The sequence below is a fragment of the Trachypithecus francoisi genome, unplaced genomic scaffold (genome assembly GCF_009764315.1).
Source record: "Trachypithecus francoisi isolate TF-2019V2 unplaced genomic scaffold, Tfra_2.0 Lachesis_group5, whole genome shotgun sequence".
Lineage (NCBI taxonomy): Eukaryota > Metazoa > Chordata > Mammalia > Primates > Cercopithecidae > Trachypithecus > Trachypithecus francoisi.
In genome coordinates, this window is record NW_022681470.1 from 127,224,828 (window position 1) to 127,240,966 (window position 16,139).

A 16,139-nucleotide genomic window follows, 5' to 3' on the forward strand; every position below is an offset into this window, starting at 1 on the left:
TTTATTTTTAATACTGTAAAGATACCATAGTCTTGATCCTCATTTTGAGAAGAAAATGTTGCCATCTTTAAAGAAATATAGCTTGAAATAAAATCCTGAGTTGCAAAATGAAGACCTAAAATTCAGGTGAAATGTAACAGTCTATTAATGTTTAAAATTGCCTATTGGTTTATTATGTTTTCCCTTACGTAGGCAAGTAAAGTTAAGAACTATTGAAGTTCACGGCCATGAGGGCACATCCATGGATATCATAAAGCAGCCCTTGTACATTTTCTCTCTCTGCGAATCCAGCCTTCGGCAGGGTGATTAACAGCTTCAACCTGGGGAAAGAATGCAGTCTTTCTTCTGGGGCTTCCCGGACCCAAGACCCTCCCCATCCCCATCACAGCTCTCTAAGCCCAACTGCCTTTGAGGTGGGAAAAGACACAAAGAAACTGTACCAATCCCAATGATACTCAGGGCCCGACTACTGCAGGGAAGCAGACATGATGCCTTGTAAATTGGTTATAAAATGGCCTTGTCCAAAGGCATGTGACTGCTGTTTGCATAGTTCCTGTCAGCCTCAGAATGTTCTCCATATTTCTTTCAGCCATGGGAAGCCAGTCTCATTCAATTCTAAATGAATCGTTGTTCCAGTCTAGACTCTCACTGAACCAAAATGTGGTGAGGCAGGGTGATTGCCTTTTTCAAGAGTTGCCAGCAACCTCACGTTCAACTGCTCTGCTCATGTATCATATGTGTGGTTAACCACAACTTATTCTTTGAACTTTGAGGTAAGACAGTGAAAATAAACTTGAACCATCAATGTATTCTTAGCACACACCACCATTTAGAATATTCACATTTCAGATTCTGATTCCTTTTGTCACCTCTACTCCCACTCTCTCCATTCAATCATAAATCCAGTCAATTTTACCTAAAAATATATCTATTATATTCATCCCCCCCACCATCTATTGGCACTGCCAAGTTCTTGATTCAAGTCTTCCTCACCTCTCATCAGGTCCATGATAAATGCCTAATAAATAGTCTTGTTCATCCTTCAAAAATATACAGTTGCTTATAATACCTCTCTGCCTAATAGCTATCTATGGCTCATCTGCCCAAATGGTCTGAATTCCTTCAAGTTCTGGTCCTTACCTGTGTTTCCTGACCCATCTTCTGTCATTCTCTCATTGGTGCTTGGCGCTCCTACCACATAGACCTGCCTTCACTTCCAGTGCTGTTCTCTCTGCCCAGAGGTGATATTCAACATATTTAAAGAATAGAAACTGACCAATCAGAACAAACCCCATGACCACTCAGGACTGGCACACTAGAGCATCCTGGTGAATATCGGCTGAGGCTGCCATTTCCAGCACTGTGGCTTTGATTCTTTCCCTGGCATGTCTGCAGATCCTTTACATGGTCCACAGAGGACCTTTGAGCAGGGGCTGGAGGTGAGGGAACAGCGTTATTTAGAAAGGTTTAGGGACTTATACATGATTAACATTTTCAGTACCTGTGTAGAGACTGAAGTATTTGCACAGTAGGCACTATTTGCAGAACCTGAAATGACCTCTTCTGTTTTTTGAGATATTCTCAAAATAACCACCGCTTCATCTCTGGTTGCTCTGTAGACACTTTTGCCTGCTTCTGTTTCTCAGAATGTAATCAGCAAGAGACATCTACCTCTCACACAGGCTCACCAGCAGATTGGCTTTTTTAACCAGGCTCCATCTTTTTATTTCCATGCTGACTAGGAATCATTATGTCCTGAACTGCCCTAAAAGTACAAGGAGAAATTCCAGTATCTTTTCTTTTTTTTTTTTTCTTTTTTCTTTTTTTTTTTTTTTGAGAGGGAGTCTCGCTCTGTTGCCCGGGCTGGAGTGCAGTGGCCGGATCTCAGCTCACTGCAAGCTCCGCCTCCCGGGTTCACGGCATTCTCCTGCCTCAGTCTCGCGAGTAGCTGGGACTACAGGCGCCCGCCACCTCGCCCGGCTAGTTTTTTTGTATTTTTTAGTAGAGACGGGGTTTCACCGTGTTAGCCAGGATGGTCTTGATCTCCTGACCTCGTGATCTGCCCGTCGCGGCCTCCCAAAGTGCTGGGATTACAGGCTTGAGCCACCGCGCCCGGCTCCAGTATCTTTTCTAACAAAAAGAAAATGATACATGCTTTTCTTCAATCCAAATCATGACTGTTTGAACTAGTCATTGTTAATCAGATTTCCTGCATCAGCAACCTTAAGAAATTGTTGTCAAGTTGCTACTCAATGCAAAACACTAACCTGGCATTGAGGGAAATTTAAAGCAGTAATAGGTACAATATCCGCTCTCCACTACTGTGGAGCTAAGACATGAACAGCTGCAGTAATAACTTTGATTTAAGCAGTACCTTATGTGTTGCTATCAAATAATAAACACTGTAGTAGTGAAGAGGAGGAATGACTTGTCTCTCTCCCAGTTAGGCGAGGCTTTCTGGAGGAGCTGGGTCTTAAGCTGAGCATCAAAAGATAGGTAGAGGCCAGGTGTGACGGCTCACGCCTGTTATCCCAGCATTTTGGGAGGCCAAGGCAGGAGGATTTCTTGAGCCCAGGAGTTCAAGACCAGCCTGGGCCACATAGTGCGATCCCATTTATACAAACCAATAAAAAATTAGCCAGACGTGGTAATGCACACCTGTAGTCCCAGACACTCAGGAGGCTGAGGCCAGAGGATAGCTTTAGCCCGCGAAGTGGAGGCTGCAGTGAGCTGTGCTGGCGCCACTGCACTCCATCCAGCCTAGGAGATAGAGTGAGACCTTGTTCCCCCATCCCCCAAAAAAGGTGGGTAGAGTTTCAACACTGTTCCAGCAGAATAACTAGCATATGCTACGAGCTTAGGAAACACAAAGCAAGGTAAAGCAGAGCCTTGACATCAAAATGAGGCTAGAAAAGTAACTGGGGTCAGACTGCAAAAAGAATTGTATCAGGAAGAGGCATTTGTGTTTTAGACCCTTAAATTTTGTTAGGCAGAAGCTTAACATAATCAAAGCAATATTTAAAAACATTAGGCAGTGGTAGCTGGCAAGCAGAGTGCTGGGAAGTAACACAGCATGATAGAAAATAGCAGGGCCTTCGTAGTCAAGCAGTGGGTTTGAGTCTGGCTTCACCACTTTCTAGCTGGGTGGGCTTGGACCACTTACTTAACCCCCAAATCTCCACTTACTCAACTATAAACATGAAGATAATAGTATCTGTAGGGCTGTTATGAGAACAATAGTTCACATTTCTGAGCACTTACTATGTATTCACTCACACTGCACTGAATACTCTACATCTGTGGTCTCATTTAACCCTTACGTCACTTCTTTAAAAACTGTGGTAAAATATACATAACATAAAATTTACCATTTTAACCATTTTTAAGTGTATAGTTCAGGGGTTTTAAGCATATTCGCACTGCTGTACAATCATCACCACCATCCATCTCCCGAACTCTTTCATCTTGCAAATCTGGAACTCGGTACCCATTAAACATCAACTCCCCGTTCACCCCACTGCCCAGCCCCTAGCACCACCATTTCCCTTTCTGTCTCTATGAGTTCACTTCTCTGGGCATTTCATATAAGTTGCATTATACAGTATTTGTCCTTTTGTGACTAGCTTATTTCACTTAGCATAATGTCCTCAAGGCTCATCCACGTTATAGCCTATGTCAGAATATCCTTCCCTTTTTTTGGCTGGGTACACAGGAATTTATTCATGTTGTCTGACAAGGTTGGGCTCCCTAGGTCTTTCCCTTTTCAGGGGGTCTGGTGTAGAAACAATGAGGAGGGGAGATTCTCAGTGTGGTGGAGTACTGTGTGGCGGGGACTTCCCAGCAACTAAAGGCTTCTCTCTTCCTCTCATGCTCTTGCTGGGGCTGGTGGTCTGGGGGCTCTTACTTCTTGGAAGCCATGTGGATCATGAAGGTTATCACTTTGTTGCTGTAGCCAAATTCATTGTCATACCAGGAAATAAGCCTGACAAAGAGGCCATTAAGGGCAATGCCAGCCCCAGTGTTGAAGGTGGAAGAGTGGCTGTCACTGTTAAAGCTGAAGGGGACAGCCTGGTGCTCAGTGTGGCCCACGGTGCCCCTGAGGGCCCCCTCTGATGTCGCTTCACCACTTCCTTGATGTCATATTTAGCTGGTTTCTCCAGAGAGCAGGTCAGGTCCATGATTGACACATTGGCAGTGGGGACATGGAAGGCCATGCCAGTGAACTTCCTGTTCTGCTTGGGGATGACCTTGCCCACAGCCTTGGCAGCACCAGTAGACACATGCAGGGATGACCTAATGGAGAGCCTCATGGCCATCACACCACAGTTTCCCAGAGGGGCCATGACAGTCTTCCGGGTGGCAGTGATGGCATGGACTGTGATCCTGAGTCGTTTCATGATGCCAGAGTTGTCATGGATGACCTTGGCCAGGGGGTTAGGCAGCTGGTGGTGCAGGAGGCATTGCTGATGATCTTGAGGTTTTTATACTTCTTATGGCTCATGCCCATCACAAACACAGGGGCATCAGCAGAGGGGGCAGAGGTGATAACCCTTTTGGCTCCACCCTCTAAGTGAGCCCCAGCCTTCTCCATGATAGTGAAGATGCCAGTGGACTCCATAACATAATCAGCACCAGCATCATCCTGTTTGATTTTGGTGGGATCTCACTCCTGGAAGATGGTGATGGGATTTCTGTTTTCAGCCTTGATGGTGCTGTGGAACTTGCTGTGGGTGGAATCATACTAGAACCACATGATTCCATAGTAGACCATGTAGTTGAGGTCATTGATGGTGATGATACCCATTTTGCCAGAGTTAAAAGCAGCTATGGTGACCAGGCACCCAGTATGGCCAAATCCATTTACTTGTTTCAGGGACTGGCTGGTACCTCACTGAAGACTGGGGCATCCATTGACGGGAGGAGCTAAGAGGCTGAATTTCCTTCCTCTTTAGGGCTGAGTAATATTCTGCTGAATACTTTACCTCACTGTTTTATCACGAGAAATCTGGATTTAGAGAGGTTAACTCATCCAAAATAACAGAATTAGTAAGAGAAAGAGCTAGGATTTGGGCCAAAGCAATCTGATTACACAGTGCACCCTCATTTCCCTTGCATATCCCGATGCATGTAGGTTTAGGGCCTAGCACTGCACCTGGATCAGGATGGCTGTTGCAGAAAGGCATTCTATTGTTTTTGATTATCCAGCACTTCTTCCACAGCTTATCTTGATAACACAATTCCTCTTTTCCTTGAGAAACTCTGTCTTTGATTGTATCCTCATCCCCCCCATTACAAGGGGCAGAAAGCTGAACATGTTGCCCAGGCCAAGAAATCAGAGCCTTCCTTCCCTCCCCATTGCAGTGACAGAATCAGGAATAGTCACATGCGTGCAATCAGAGTCCTCCCTGGTGCTATGAGGAGACTGCGAGTCAGGGGTTGTAGGTGTTCATTTCAAAAACTTAGCAGGGAGATGGCAAGAAAGGTGGAGCAATATCTGATCTAGACACGTCTGAGGTTAGTTGTCTCCGTCAACTTCCCTACAACGTGATTCCTGGTTTTTGCTTTTAAGCTAATTGGAATTGTGTGTCTGGAACTTGCAAAAGAAAGAAATCTGACTAATTCACTAGATCAAAAGGTCCTCATGGGAATGGAAAGGAAAAAACTAACAAGAGGTATTGTGAAGCTGTGTGATGTGAAAAAGAGGAAAACATCGAGAGTCTTTCTGAGGTTCAGATACCTGGTAACCAAGAATATTGCTATTACGGAGAAGGTGGAAGAAGTTGCTACTTTGGGTAGAGCTAAAAGAGAAAGTTTCTGATACTCCCAAGAGTTCAGACTACTAGTTAGTTTCCAAAGGTAAAATGCCCCATCTCACTTATGTCTGCTAAGCACTTCATCCTCTTCCAGAATCTCAAACTCATTAGTGTGTCCAAGGTCTGATTGGGGTAGGACTTTTGGACTCTGATCTTTATCCCCAACCTGCTCAGTAACCTGGTATGAATTCTCCTTCCAAATATAATTTATTCATTTATCTGCTCATTCATTAATTGAACACATGCTTGCTTATGTGTATAGAGGACCTATATGCCAGGTATTAAGCCTATATGCCATGGTACCTATATGCCAGGCATTATGACAGGTACTAAGAACAGAGTGATGAGAAAATACATATGGTCCCCTATCTTCAAGAAGTTTGTAATCTAGTGGAGAAATCAGACATAGGATAGATTATCACCCACATGAATATAATTAAAAATTGTATTACATTCTATGAAAGTAATAGTGTTTAATAAGAGGTGTACGGGGGGATCTAATTCAGGTGGAGAAGAGTAGGATAATTAAGGGATAGCTTCTCTGGGAAAATAACATTCAAGCTAAGGTCAGGTCAGATGAGGTCAGCACTAAAATGAGAAAGAAAGGTAGAAACCAGAGGTGTTATTCTCACCCACCCATAAGAAACAAGTGATTCACTCACCAGGAATGTGAGACAGAGAGGCTTGAAACTGGTTTCTTTAAAGTGGAGCTGCTTAGGGCTCTTAGAGCAGGGACTGGCAAATAAATTAAGTATTGCAGGAACCTCACTGCCTGTTGCCCAGTCATAGTCATCTCTCTGTGACTCTGCTCATGTATTCATCCATTCACTCACGTGTTCAAGAAATAGTTATGGAATACCCACAAGTGAAGGACATTGTACTAAGTGATGAGGCTTCAGGAGAAGCAAGACAGCCTCCAGCCCAGCTCTCAGCAAGAAGGAAGAAGTACAGGTGGGCCCACCTTCAGATAGCTCCAAGAGATGCCTAAGCCTTTCCCTTAGGGAATCTGTTGCACACTGGCATATGTGCATGCTTCATAAGACTTCCATCTCTAGGCCCCAATGCCTAAAAGACCTGTACACTTTTTTCTTTTATAATTCAGAGAGTTAAATCTAGTTCTCCCAGTAGAGGCAAAGGTCCTCTCTACACATAAAGCTAAGAAAGAGATCACATGGGACAACATGGCAGGCTGACACCAAACACAGCGTGGCTGCCCAGTCTCTCCAGATAAACATAAGGAAAGGTCATCCAAACACAGGAAGACAGCCGCCCCCTTCCCTTTTCCTTTACCCCCTCCCCTTCCTCCCTCTGGCTCCCTTATCCCCAGAGGGTGGACCCAGCCTTTCCCAAAGTTTATTCTGAGAGCTCCAGGCTCCCACAGAGGAACGTGCTGTGGACATGGGAATACAACAGCCTAGCCAAAAGGGAGGACCAAAAATATAAACTGAGATATTTAGTAGATTTCTGTTCCCCCCCACTACCAAAAAAATTGTGGCAGAAATGTCTGGTACTACTGTTTTTACTGTCCTCGATATGTCAGCCCTTCCTAGGAGGTGGTCTTCTAAAGTTTATCGCATTTGTCAGCAAACACTTCACAGAGAAAAGTTAAGCGCTTTCTTAGGATTTCTGTGCCACTCACATAATCCACTAAACAAATGCAATAAATGTTAGGGAACAAAGTCCAGAAAGCCTTGCATTTCAAATGCCAGCAACGAGTTTAGCAAGAGTACAAGTAACACTAAAACTGAAGGAAAAAAATTAGAGGCTGAATTTTCTCTAAATTCACGATTGGAATTTTGTAAATAATAAGGAATCCCAGAGTCCATAAATAGAAAGTCATTTTATCTTTTACTGACAAAATGATATGCTGATCAAAACAGTGGTGAGAACATAAGCTTTGGATTTTACTTGCCACTTAGGAGAAAAAAACATTAATACTGCAGGATTATTTACCTTGATGATTATAAACCAGCATTTGTGATGAAATGTGCAGTACTAATTTCAAAACAGACCCAGTGTTTGGAAGCAAAGCATAATGGTGACCTTTCTCATTAGCTGTTGCCCAAACAAAGATATGTTCCAGCAATATCCGATGCTTCCTTCCTGCCAGGGCCTCCACCCAATGCAATTTAAAACACTTGTGTTCCATCCAAACTAGAGCTGAGAATGTGATGTTATAGCTGAGCTTCAGTAGCATTGCGTTTATAGTTTATTATTACTTTCTGAGTTTTTTAATGTTTTGTTTCCATAAATTTATTGCCATGAGTTGGATTTGCAAGATTAAGTGTGTGAAACCTTATAAATGAACTTGTTATATACATATTTACTCTTCTACTTTTCCATCTTTCTATTTTTGTGTCAAATAGCATTATAAGTCCTTAAGCGTAAGAACAGAAATGTATCTCATTTCTCTTTGGTAAGTGTTTTAATGAATATATTGCAGGCAAAAACAAAACCAAAAGCAACTTTTAAGGATCATGCCTATCTTGTTTTGTGTAAAATGCTATAAACACAAACCTAGGGAAAGAATCTGAGAAACAAAAAGAGAGAAATTGAGAGACCACTTTAATACAGGTAATCCTCATGTCTGTCATGTCCAATGCTCCTGCAATCGTTAAAAGTTGAAAATGGTCAAAGCCGAGGCAATTTCCCATGGAACAACAAGTAATGAAGAACTTAGATGCTGAGCAAAGATCCAGGGCTCAATCTCTATAGAAAGACCATTAACACTTAGTACAGCTATAAATTATGTAGACCATTTATATTTTCTATAATGGGTATAATATTGTAATAGAAAAAAATTAAAGGCACATTATTTAAAATAATTTTGCCTCTTTATACTTGTGCAGTATAAAACTTTCTAAAGTATATGTACATAAGCCAGAAAGAGCTACATACTAATCAATCCCATGAAAGTGTATTCAGGATGGTGCACTGTCACAATCTATGAGAATGACAAGTATTTAGAGTATCAATATTTGCCACTGAGTATTATTTCATTTAACTCTAAAAATAAGCCAGCAAAATTCTTTTTATCATTACCATTTTGAAAATGGCATCTCAGAGAAAATCGATAGCTTTCTCAGAAGGAGCTTTATTGGCTCATGGAACTTGCAGTTTAGAGGTAGTGCTGCCCCAGCTGGCTGTATTTAGAGGTTCATCACGTTATTTGGGCTCCAAGTTCAGCACCTCTAATGTTCTCTCAGCTCTGCCCTTTTCTGGGTGGTCATTGCAACCTCAGGCCAGCTCCCCTCATTGCTGCAGCAGTTCCAGGCCTCCCATGCTCATACCACATGCAACTCAGAGGAAGGAGTCCCAACATTCCCAACAAGAACCCCCAAGTTCCTGATGAGACACTCTATGTCACATGCCCAGCTCTAACCAATAAGTTATTGAGACCAGGGAGATGGGTGACTGACTAGTGTAACCCCCACTGGAACTATCTGCCCTTCTTTAGCAATGTTGCTAAGAATGGAAGATCCCCTTTGTCCCCAGAGAAAATCTGGGCACTACTAAGAAAAAAGAAAGGGGAATGGGTAGTAGAACAGCAATAAGTGACTGCACAGTTCAGGACTTCATAGGAGTCATGAGGATCAGATAACATTACGATAGAAGGCAGTTTGCATAGTGCCCAGCTCACATAAGTGCTCGAGAAGTGTTAGCTGTTGCCCTTGGAGGCATCACTAGAATGCTGCTTTTTAACGCTCATTAGCCATTACATAAAATCTTAAGAATTGAATAATATGTGTGACAAAAAAGTACTGAGACTTTTAACGAGCTCATTGCAACATGTGCATACCGTGAGTATTGTCATATAAAGCAGTCTTTCTGAGAGAACAAATGATCTGTCACATGCTGCTGCCAGGCTCAGCATGTTGTTTCACCTCTGCGATGGGTGTCTGCAGCTGCTGTCTTGTCAACACTCCTATTTTGCTTGGGAAAACTTCCTCTCACCCACCCCTTTGACACTGGAAAGCCTGTCAATTACAAGACTTCCCTCTCCTCCGTGTCCTCTTCCTCCAGGGATGGTCACACAAATCAGACCTGGCCAAAACTTTCACCCCTCTCATTCTCCCCCCACTATGTCTCCATAGATGTCTTCACAGACAAAATGAGATCCATAAAAAGCTGTCTGCAAATATAAACCATTTTCTACTACTTCTCTCTTCTCAGAATAACAAAGTTATGATTCCTATTTAAGTTCCATTCAACTCTCTGAGACTTGAATCTCAGTCTCTCCCAACTTGTCAGAAATATGCATTATCAGTTTGCCCTGCTCTAGCTTGTGTCTCTAATCTCACTAGGCTGGATATCTCTCTGTTTGCCTCTCCAGAGCAACTTTGCATCCTTCTCTACCCAGCTCTGTGTTGGGGGAGGCCAAAGTCTATATAAACTGCATCAACAGACTTCTTTGTCCTCTACTTTCTGGTGGGGTTTGTCTACGGGGAAGCCCCAGCAAGGTACTTGAGAGAAAGAAGAGCATGAGATAAGAGTACAGTAGTTCCCCCTGATACAGGGGATATGTTCCAAGACCCCTAGTGGATGCCTGAAAGCAAAGATAGCATTAAACCCTGTATATACTATGTTTTTCCTATATGTACTTACCTATAACTTTTATCTTATAAATTAGGCACAGTAAGACTTTAACAACAATAACTAATAATAAAATAGAACAATTATAAAAATACACCAGCATCACCACTCTTGTGCTTTGGTGCCATTTTTAAGTAAAATAAGAGTGACTTGAATACAAGCACTGCCATACCACCTCAACAGTCCATCTGCTAACTGAGAGAGCTACTAAGTGACTAGCGGGCAGGGAGCGTATACAGTTTGGATATGCCAGACAATGGGATGATTCACATCCCAGGCCGGATTGAACGAGATTTCATTGTGCTACTTGGCATAGTGCACAATTTAAAACTAATGAATTGTTTATTTTTGGAATTTTTCATTTAATATTCTTAGACTGTGGTTGACCATGGGTAACTGAAACCTTGGAAAGAGAAACCATGGATAAGGGGAACTACTGTATTTACTCCTCTGCCTTCTTCCCAGAAAAGTCTTCTTGTTTCTTTTGACCAAAGTCATTGTCCTCTCAAGACAGCCTTCTTCCAGGTTCTGGTAATTGCTCCTTCCCCTCATCCTTTCAAATCTAAGGTAACTGTTCCACTGTTTCTTGCCTCAGAGTTCTCTATGATCCTGTTGGTTCTTTATAGCTTTTTAACTGCACTGCTGTAAGTAGTTCCTTCCTCAAATATCCCAACGTGGAATTAGAAGATTCCACAATGTGTGGAGTTAGAATTTCACATTAGAATCAGAGTAGGTATTTCATATGTTTCCTGCTGGCTGATACATTCTCCCCCTCCAATGGATTCATCGCGTCAACATATAAGCACGTGCAAGTATCCAAGATTCACAGATCATTAATCTTTTCCCGATATCTAGTTTTTTCTAGTCTATACTCTAAATTACTTCTTAGATCTTGTCATCAATTAAAATTGCTCCATTTCTGAAATCTTAAACTACAATTTAAATGGTACAATGTCTGAGTACAATCTTCTTATCAATGTGTGTTTTTAATTGCATCAAAGTCACTAAGCCCCTTGATTCTTCTTCTACTTCACCCCAATTTCTCAGCTTCCTCTAGTTTTTATTTCCTTCTCTAGGTAGCCTAAAAACAAAGCCCCATCCTTTCAATCTTCTCTTGCTTAACACTCTCAATTCCATTCTTCCTCATTCTTCCATATACCCACTTGGCAAAATCCCAATCCTGGTGAACCCAACTATCCACCTTCTCTAACCTATACCTGATACTGATGAAGGTAGACCAGACATTTGTACAAATTGGTATCACTGTTCTTTTAAGAGCTCCAGCCTTACCTCCGATCCTTCTAGTTGGCCCTAGTCAACATGTTCTCCCTTTCCCCTAGCAATAGAGTTTCAAACTTTCTTCTTGAACTGAAAGGAGGGGTCTACATTTGTCATTTTACCTTTCTCACCTCTTTTCTCACCTTAATTCACTCCAATATCTTTTGGTCTCACTCTGTTCACTGAAGTTGCTTTTGCCACAGTTAGCAATAAGTTCTTAATTTCTCAAAATAATTGAATTTTCAGCCTTTGCCTTATGTGGCCTCTCAAGGGCATTTGACTCTGTTATCTGTTTTCTTCTCAAAACTTTTCATTTCTTGCCTTCCAGGATAATATTATTTTCTCAACTCCGCTTATCTCTTTAATATTAGTATTTTCCAGGGTTCCATCATTTTTGCTCATCTTATCTTGTCATTTAATGATCTTGACATTTAGCCCTCTGCTCATCTTATCTAGGTGTTCTTATTCACTGCCAGTGGTCACTAGCATGAACAACCTATACTCCTATCATCGCTAAGTCTAGCGGCCAAATTTTGCTCCAAAGTTCTAAAGTAATATATCCAATTGCTGGCCAGGTGTAGTGGCTCACACCTGTAATTCCAGCACTTTGGGAAGCCTAGGTCAAACAATCACTTGAGCCCCTGAGTGTGAGATCAGCCTGCTCAACACAGCAAGACAGTGTCTCTACAAAAAATAAATTTAAAAAATTAGCCAGGTGCTATGGCACATGCCTGTAGTATGAGCTACTTCACTTGAGCCTGGGAGATGGAGGCTACAGTGGGCCACAATGGCACTCCAGCCTGGGTAACAGAGCAAGGTTCTGTCTCAAAAAATATATACATATATATATATATATTTATATTACATAGTCACACATCTGTGTGTGTGTGCGCACATGTATGTATATATAATTGCTGATCCTTTTGGCTGTATGTCTGACCAATACCCACAACTCAATATGTTCCAAATTAAATGATTAATATTATCCATTCCACACTCTGCCCAAATCCTTCTACTTTATTGAACAGCACCTGTGATATATGAAATATATATTTGGTCTTTAGCCTATTTCTTGGCATACAACTCCTAAAACCCTTAGAAACTCTACATTGACATCTTTTTACACAGTAATGATTGACCAATGGCTGGCAGTCCCTAGATAGCTTCTGGTTGGGGGCTGGTCACCAGAAAGACCAATCCATGATTAGAGGATTGGGACTTTCAGCCTAACGCTCTAACTGGGAGAGGGGAGAGGGGCTGAAGCAAAGTTGATCACCAGTGGCCAATGGTTTAATAAATCATGCCTATGTAATGAAGCCTTCATAAAATCCCTGGAAGACTAAGTTTGGGAGCTTCCAGATAGCTGAACACATGGAAGTTCCTGGAGGGTTGCACACCCATGGAGGGCATGGAAGTTGTGCACCCTTTCCCTCACACCTCCTGGTATGCATAACTTCATCTGTATCTGTATTCATCTATTCTCACATTGCTATAAAGAACTGCTTAAGACTGGGTAATTTATAAAGAAAAGAGGTTGGCCGGGCGCGGTGGCTCAAGCCTGTAATCCCAGCACTTTGGGAGGCCGAGACGGGCGGATCACGAGGTCAGGAGATCGAGACCATCCTGGCTAACACGGTGAAACCCCGTCTCTACTAAAAAATACAAAAAACTAGCCGGGCGAGGTAGCGGGCGCCTGTAGTCCCAGCTATTCGGGAGGCTGAGGCAGGAGAATGGCGTAAACCCCGGAGGCGGAGTTTGCAGTGAGCTGAGATCCGGCCACTGCACTCCAGCCCGGGTGACAGAGCGAGACTCCGTCTCAAAAAAAAAAAAAAAAAAAAAAAAAAAAAAAAAAAAAAAGAAAAGAGGTGGGTCGCTTCCAAGATGGCCAAACAGGAACAGCTCCGGTCTACAGCTCCCAGTGAGACTGACACAGAAGATGGATGATTTCTGCATTTCTAACTGAGGTACCTGGTTCATCTCACTGGGACTGGTTGGACAGTGGGTGCAGCCCATGGAGGGTGAGCCAAAGCAGGGCGGGGTGTTGCCTCACCCAGGAAGTGCAAGGGGTCGGAGGATTTCCCTTCCCTAGCCAAGGGAAGCAATGAGTGGACTTTACCTAAAGGAACAGTATACTTCTGCCCCAATACTGTGCTTTTCCCATGGTCTTTGAAACTGGCAGACCAGGAGATTACCTCCCATGCCTGGTTCAGTGGGTCCAATGCCCATGGAGCCTTGCTTGCTGCCAGTGCAGCAGTCTGAGATCAACCTGGGACACTGGAGCTTGGCAGGAGGAGGGGCATCTGCCATTGCTGAAGCTCGAGTAGGTGGTTCTATGCTCACAGTGTAAATAAAGCAGCAGGGAAGCTCAAACTGGGAGGAGCCCACCACAGCTCAGCAAGGCCTACTGCTTCTCTAGATTCCACGTCTGGGGGCAGGGCTTATCTGAACAAAAGGCAGCAGACAGCTTCTGCAGACTTAAGCGTCCCTGCCTGACAGTTCTGAAGACAGCAGTGGTTCTCCCAGCATGGCATTCGAGCTCCGATAACAGACAGACTGCCTTGTCAAGTGGGTCCCTAGAGACACCTCCCAGTAGGGACCAACAGACACCTCATACAGGTGCCACTCTGGGATGAAGCTTCCAGAGGAAGGATCAGGCAGCAATATTTGCTGTTCTGCAGCCTCCACTGGTGATACCCAGGCAAACAGAGTCTGCAGTGGACCTCCAGCAACTCCAACAGACCTGCAGCTGAGGGGCCTGTCTGTTAGAAGGAAAACTAACAAACAGAAAGGAACAGCATCAACATCAGCAAAAAGAACATCCATACCAAAACCGCATCTGTAGGTTACCAACATCAAAGACCAAAGGTAGATAAAACCACAAAGATGGGGAGAAACCAGAGCAGAAAGGCTGAAAATTCCAAAAACCAGAATACCTCTTCCCCTCCAAAGGAACACAACTCCTTGCCAGCAAGGGAACAAAACTGGACAGAGAATGAGTTTGATGAGTTGACAGAAGTAGGCTTCAGAAGGTCAGTAATAACAAACTTCTCCAAGCTAAAGGACCATGTTCTAACCCACTGCAAGAAAGCCAAAAACCTTGAAAAAATGTTAGATGAATGGCTAACTAGAATAACTAGTGAGAGAAGAGCTTAAATGACCTGATGGAGCTGAAAACCACAGTATGAGAACTTCGTGAAGCATACACAATCTTCAATAGCTGATTGATCAAGCAGAAGAAAGGATATCGGTGATTGAAGATCAAATTAATGCAATAGAGTGAGAAGACAAGATTAGAGAAAAAAGAGTGAAAAGAAATGAACAAAGCCTCCAAGAAATATGGGACTATGTGAAAAGACCAAATCTACGTTTGATTGATGTACTTGAAAGTGACAGGGAAAATGGAACCAAGCTGGAAAACACTCTTCAGGATATTATCCAGGAGAACTTCCCCAACCTAGCAAGGCAGGCCAACATTCAAATTCAAGAAATACAGAGAACACCACAAAGATACTCCTCAAGAAGAGCGACCCCAAGAAACATAATTGTCAGATTCACCAAGGTTGAAATGAAGGAAAAAATGTTAAGGGCAGCCAAAGAGAAAGATCGGGTTACCCACAATGGGAAGCCCATCAGACTAACAGTGAGTCTCTCTGCAGAAACCCTACATGCCAGAAGAGAGTGGGGACCAGTATTCAACATTCTTAAAGAAAAGAATTTTAAACCCAGAATTTCATATCCAGCCAAATTAAGCTTCATAAGTGAAGGAGAAAAAAAATCCTTTACAGACAAGCAAATGCTGAGAGATTTTATGACCACCAGGCCTGCCTTACAAGAGCTCCTGAAGGAAGCACTAAACATGGAAAGGAACAACCGGTAACAGCCACTGCAAAACGTACCAAATTGTAAAGACCATTGAAGCTATGAAGAAACTGCATCAATTAACAGTCAAAATAACCAGCTAGCATCATAATGACAGGATCAAATTCACACATAACAATATTAACCTTAAATGTAAATGGGCTAAATACCCCAATTAAAACACACAGACTAGCAAGTTGGATAGAGTCAAGACCCATCAGTGTGCTGTACTCAGGAGACCCATCTCATGTGCAAAGACACACATAGGCTCAAAATAAAGGGATGGAGGAACCATTGACTGGAATAGTTTTGGAAGGAATGGTACCAGCTCCCCTTTGTAAAGGGCATTCAATTAGGAAAAGAGGAAGCAAATGAAAAGCAAAAAAAAAAAAAAAAAAAAAAAAGCAGGGGTTGCAATCCCGGTCTCTGATAAAAGAGACTTTAAACCAACAAAGATCAAAAGAGACAAAGAAGGCCATTACATAATGGCAAAGGGATCAAGTCAACAAGAAGAGCTAACTATCCTAAATATATATGCACCCAATACAGGAGCATCCAGATTCATAAAGCAAGTTCTTAGAGACCTACAAAGAGACT

General features: G+C 42.7%; 1 pseudogene; it reads right to left on the reverse strand.

Moving 5' to 3' along the window:
• Window positions 1-3,900: 3,900 nt before the first annotated feature.
• The window catches only part of LOC117074170, a 54,031-nt pseudogene continuing 41,792 nt past the window's right edge, over window positions 3,901-16,139 (reverse strand).